Source organism: Neopelma chrysocephalum, unplaced genomic scaffold, assembly GCF_003984885.1.
Source record: "Neopelma chrysocephalum unplaced genomic scaffold, ASM398488v2 Primary Assembly neopelma1_97, whole genome shotgun sequence".
In the NCBI taxonomy this organism is placed as follows: Eukaryota; Metazoa; Chordata; class Aves; order Passeriformes; family Pipridae; genus Neopelma; species Neopelma chrysocephalum.
This window is the reverse complement of record NW_020897760.1, coordinates 1,049,336-1,055,133: the sequence shown is the minus strand read 5'-3', so window position 1 is coordinate 1,055,133 and position 5,798 is coordinate 1,049,336. Positions and strand designations below refer to the sequence as shown.

General features: G+C 37.4%; 1 long non-coding RNA gene across 1 annotated transcript; it reads left to right on the top strand.

Annotated features, from left to right (window-relative positions):
* The first annotated feature begins 597 nt into the window (after nucleotides 1-597).
* On the top strand, nucleotides 598-3,836 carry LOC113972796. The gene is made up of 3 exons (XR_003536008.1): nucleotides 598-704; nucleotides 3,190-3,271; nucleotides 3,736-3,836. It is a non-coding gene; the product is annotated as an uncharacterized LOC113972796 (long non-coding RNA).
* The last annotated feature ends 1,962 nt before the right edge of the window (nucleotides 3,837-5,798 follow it).

Below are 5,798 nucleotides of genomic sequence, written 5' to 3'. Positions count from 1 at the left end.
CAGCATCTGAAGACTTTCCTTTCTCAAAAGAAACCTACTTTGGCACAGAAACATAAAAAAAAAGGAAGACCATTTTAACAAAAAGAAAAGTACTTTAATGAATTGCAAATAGACTGTAAATGACTACAGAAAAAACTGATGGGGTGAACAAAGTACATAAAAATCCTGTGTGCACACACTGTTTATAAATCAAGCTCTCACCCACCATACTTGGAATAGACATCCAAAGGAACATATCAAATTACACAAAAGGTCAGGGAATGTAAAATACTGAACAGACTGTTATGGGATCATCTTTAATCTTTTCCACCACCTAAAAACTTGTGGGGAGGGGTAAATGATATTAAATGAATTGAAGAAGCTAATGAGAACTTTTGGATTATAATGCCAAAATCAGGAGACATTTTGTTCATTTGAAAGATCTGGCACTTGCTGGAAATTCTCTCCAATTGCTGAAGACATTTGAGAAAGTTAATTTTCTGCTTAATTTTTCTGAATGCACTATTGTCTTTAAAGAAAGAAAGAAAAAAAAGAAACAAAGTTTTAAAGTATTTAAAACATTATAAAAATAGATAGAACTGCTCATTCGATTGTTTCAGAAGTCCTTTGGGGTGAGTTAGCACTGTTTTACAGAGGGAAGGCAGAGTTGTGGTGACAAGTTCCATGAGATATCTGCATCCTGCCTGCTCCAGGTAACACCTGAGGTAGGGAATTCTCAAAGCAAACAAAAGTTAAATGAAGATATTCCATTCCGTCTTAAAATTTTACTTCTTTGAAGCCTCACCTCTCTGTTTAGACACAAGAAAGCGTGGCTCGGTTTCCAGGACTGCTGAGTACTCAGTGAGTACTTCTTCCCATAGGGAGTAGATGAGTTGTAGAGGAGACTCCCTCTTTCTCTCTGCTTTGTTCTTTCTCTTTGTTCTCTGGCTGTTTTTGAAACCTCTTCTGAACCTTTTTTTTGTATGTGTTTTTTCTTTAGGAGAGAAAATAAAAGTTATCTCTTTCATCCCAATCCACCCTATTTTTGTGAACTAGGTAGGGGCCAGATTTTTTTAGTTACCTGTGTCCAGATGTAACATTTTTTGACTATTCTGCAACTTTATGATAATTTGAATGAATAATGTTCAAAAAATCATAGAATCAAAAGTGTCCAGTTGTACTCTGATGCATCAGATAAGTGTTGTGACAAGGTGAGAGGTATTATTTATATAGTAGGAAATAGAAGTACTTAGAAAGGAAACCCTCTTCTATTTGAAGTCTGGATAATTCCAGGAGACTCACAATTCAGCACCCTCACTATATGATGGTGAATACAGCAAAATCATTATCTTAACTTGAAATTTGTTACTTAGGTCCATTCTTCCACTGGATTTCTCCTTCTTAGAAATCTCTTTAATTTTTCAGCCATTTATCTTGAATTTTCGTATTTTAAAAATTAACAAAACTAGCTCAAAATAAAACTGCTTTGGTTCTGTCATATACCACTGCTAATTATAGCCTGGGTAAGCAGAGACTAACCCCTGAATTCATCTCCAGAGCCTGCCTTCTCTCCTCTTCCCCTTCCAGTGTTCAGTGTCTCCCCAGACTGCTGTAACAAGTTATCCCAGACAGTCTGATAGAGCAGAGAGTTCAAAAGGCAGATTCAGGACAAGACAGACTTGCCAAGCAGTCCTTGAATATGAACAACAATATTTTAATTGTGACTTTTCCCAAGAAATTCAATTTCTCATTCATAAATATTTTTATTGATGCCTGTATTATTTGTAGATGTGATTTTATTTTATATCTGCATATTCTGACATGTATTTGTCTGTGTGGATGTCCCATATTTTGCACTTAGTGCTGGTAACTTTTAGTATTTTTTCCTCTGGGAACATGCTTTGATAGCTCCAATATTTCAAAGAGCATGCAATCCAAAATCTGTCAGGAGGAAATATTTCTTTAAGGCAGAAAATGTGTTTTTTGTTAACTTTCTCAATCTCTCATCCATTCAGATATGTGTTGAATATATGTTCAAGTTTTGCAGGGCTAAGGCTGGGACTCCAACAACTTCTGTTGATTCCACCTTTTTAAGCAGGAGTTAACAAGAGGGATGTCGAAGTTTGAACCCGTGTGTGAAGTTCCTTTCAAAATTCAAGTTTTAGAAGTTACAAATCAGAAAACTGATTTATATTCTTCCTTAATGAGTCTTGGCCTTGTAAGGAATCAACATATATTGTCTTGTCATATTAGTTGGAAGTGACTTTGCATTCCTACAGGAAGACACTTAGGGAGAGGAATCCATGCAATTTCTATAGCATCAAAGCTTTGTTGGGGTTTCCAGGTGACTGAATTAGGATTTATTGTTGGTGAACTTGGTTCCCAGTGATCTATTTAATTCTAAATTAGCATCTCTATTGCAATGCTTAGCTCTTCCAGTGCTTCCCAAACATACACTAATTCAGTCTCACACCATCTCTCAAACAGGAAGAGGGATAATGAGGTGTGGGATCTCCTCTTTTTCCTTTTAACTGTACTGTTATTAATGCCTGGACTCTTCTGAGCTCATATAACAAAAGGAGACAAAGCACATCGGTTTATCGGGAGAGAGAAATTGGGGCCAGCTCTGGCCGAGCCTTCTGGAATTCAGCTGTGACTCCTCTCCACAGACAAACCCAGCTCCCACAAAATCCATCCATCTGCCACAGCACTAATAAACCACAATATATTTCTCTGATTCTTCTCAACAAATCTTTGTTGTTACTTTTTCCTCAACCAATTTTTTATACATTTTATAAAACCCCTGCTGCAACTTCATCAACTTCTGCGGTTAAATAAATAGTTTCTGAAGTGAACTTAAACCTCTGTTTTGCTGAAGTACATGAAATATATACGCATTTTATGTGAGACAGTGATTTGCAGACTGCCTATAACTTACAGAATTGTTCTGGGCACTTTATGTGTCTGATGCACAATGAAGAGATATTTGTAGTATTTTCAGATAAAAACCTGATCATTAATAACATATTGAACTGTGAGAAGTGTTAAAGATGGAGAATTGCTTCCAGTCAAAAAAGTTTTTGAACACCCTAACTTTAAAATATCAGTTACCTGACAAAAAAAATTACATATTTTGGTGTGTCTTAATCCCTTGGGTAAGTTCAAAGCATAATTTTTCCATGTACTCTTTATCTTCATTCCTGTTTAAAGATTTGAATACCATTAAGGTCATACTTCAATCCAGTAGAGGCTTGGATCTCCGTTTTCATCTCTCTGACTTCTTATAAGAGCAGTAAGTACTATAAAATATTCTGTGCCATTCTAACTAATCACCCCTCTGGCATTCTGAGCAAATGCAGGTTAATAGTGAATCTTTTAATATTTCTATTAATTACGTATATTATCCTAATAACTCTATTGTCAATTTTTCATTGCTGGATAATGACTAGAGCTGGGTTAGCTGTTCATAACTACTAATGGATTTAAAGGAAAGCAGAGGGTTTTGTTTGTTTATGATTTGCCTGCTGGAAAAGCCTGATTTTTTACAAACCTATTTGTTATTTGAAATTCATTTAGGGATTTTCTGTGCAGATGTGATTCAGCATTATTTCTGGTTTGGACAGGGGCATCTACACAGGGTATAGAAACAGAGCTGTGGTTATAAGAACTGATATCTGAAGAAAACCTAACCTTTTTATTAAATATGGCACGTGTACGTGGAAATGAGAACACAGTTGGAGTGCTGGGGTTTTACAGAGCCACTGTGACATGTGCCTTTGCACAAATCCATGAAGTTAAGAGGAGGATCTCTGTGAAGGCTTCAGATTTAAGCACCGCAAAGGGGAGGCAGGAGATGGAGTAATTCAATTCTTATTCTAATAAAGTTTCCTGTTTGGAATGGGAAGAAAGGACTCCTGCTCCAATTGTCCAAATGTTCCGGTGCCACCCACCATAATGAGGTGGAAACAGAACTGCAGCCAATTCAATAGGACTTTCAGTTTGATGAGCCCGTAGAAAGATCTGAACATAAGGATTGTTTCACAGAACCTGGGCAGCAATGAAGCTGAAAATATCGATTCATAAATTTCCCAGGAAGATGAGAAAAACGGGGCAATCATTCCTGAGAAGTTGATGAACATTTCCATCCCAAAATACAATGCACTAATGGACGTGTTTGTGTGAAAAGGATGCAGAAAGGTTTTAAATGCAGTAGCATGTGAATAAGCGGAGTTTCTTAAGGAGTTTCTAATTGTAGAATTTTAAAGGAGGAATTCTAGGAAAAATCTTGACACTTGTTTGACTTTGAAAAAGGCAGTGCAGCTGTCAGCAGAGTGCAAGGGAGTGAGAAGTTACCCCAGGATTGAATGTGCTCCAAGAGGGATGTAAGGAGAGCTGCAGGAATTCCCAAATGCAAAAGGAAGACTTAAAAATGCCTTTTTCCCCCCAGAATTTAATTTCTCAGACAGAAATGTAACAGGTAGATGAGGCAAAACAAAACTAGGAGGCTGGCTGGAGATGGAGGCAGCAGTGCTGGAAGCTGAGTGTGGATGTTTGATGATCTCTAAGGTCCCTTCCAACCCCAACCATTCTGTGATTCTATGATTCTAAGCTGTATTGCTGCAGTATTTAAATCTTAGATGCTCTAATTATAGGTTAAAAGTTGACAAACACATTTCAGGCAGCTCAAGCTCAGATATTCCTCAGTCTGGAGACAGGAGCTCATCCCTGCTGAGGAAACAGTGAGATGCCAACAGCTCACGTGCACACGCAATCCTGAAAATGTGCCATGAATCCTGTCCCAGGTGCTTTAGACTCACTGGACATGTCAGTCCATTTCCTCATGCACAAGACACCACTTTCCAGGCTTCTGAAAATCCTGGAGCAATGTCAGGAGAAGCAGCAGGGCAGTGGGTGAAGTGTAAAGGCAATAGAAGAGGGAAGAATCACAGTTCTTTCATATTTAAAATCGATTCAAATGGAGAAGTGGCGGTGATTTATAAACTTGAGGAAGGTTAGCCTTAATCTCTAGCTAGACATTTTCATTGCCTGAGTAAACTTTGAGCTCATACGAGCTACAGAGGCAGAAATTTGGTATTAATAGAGACACTTGAGGCAGTTTTCTTAACTGAACCACCCACGGTGTCATGGGGCTTTTACAATGAAACCTCACCGAAATGGCTTGGCTGCTCAGGACAGCTCAGATCCTCAGGGACAGTCTGTGCTGGCAGTTCAGCTGCTTCCCAAAATAAAGGCATAGTGCAGAAGAAAACTAAAATAAACCACGGAAGCATAATAGAAAATATAAAAATATAAACAGAGTTGTGCACCCCACAGCTGAAAGAAATCATGGATCCTGCTGCAGCCCTGGTGCTGTGTGAAGATCCCAGTGCCCATAGAGAAAATATATAAATAAGTATTTTTACCTTGCTTTACATATCTTTACAGTCATGCCCACAGAGGTTTTTGTATTTTTATGAATTTTTCTGCTTGTAGGTTTTGGGGGAAATTTCCCCACAAAACTGTGTGCAGAGAATCTTAACTGCAATTTCCTTGGACACCCAAGTAATGTAAATGACTTTAAAAAAGCCAATTAAATGTATGATTGAATGTCAACCTTTCTGACTGCAGCTTTCATTAAGAAACTGGAAATGTGAGGTATTTTTTTACCTAATATTGAACACAGTTAATTAAAAAGGTAAAGATTACATTTTGCTTCAGTTAATTTGAAATGAAGAACCTCCATTTAAACAATAAATTTCATATTTTAGTTATAGCAATTAATAGACCAAACTGTGTACTTAAGGTTTTATTATATTGAT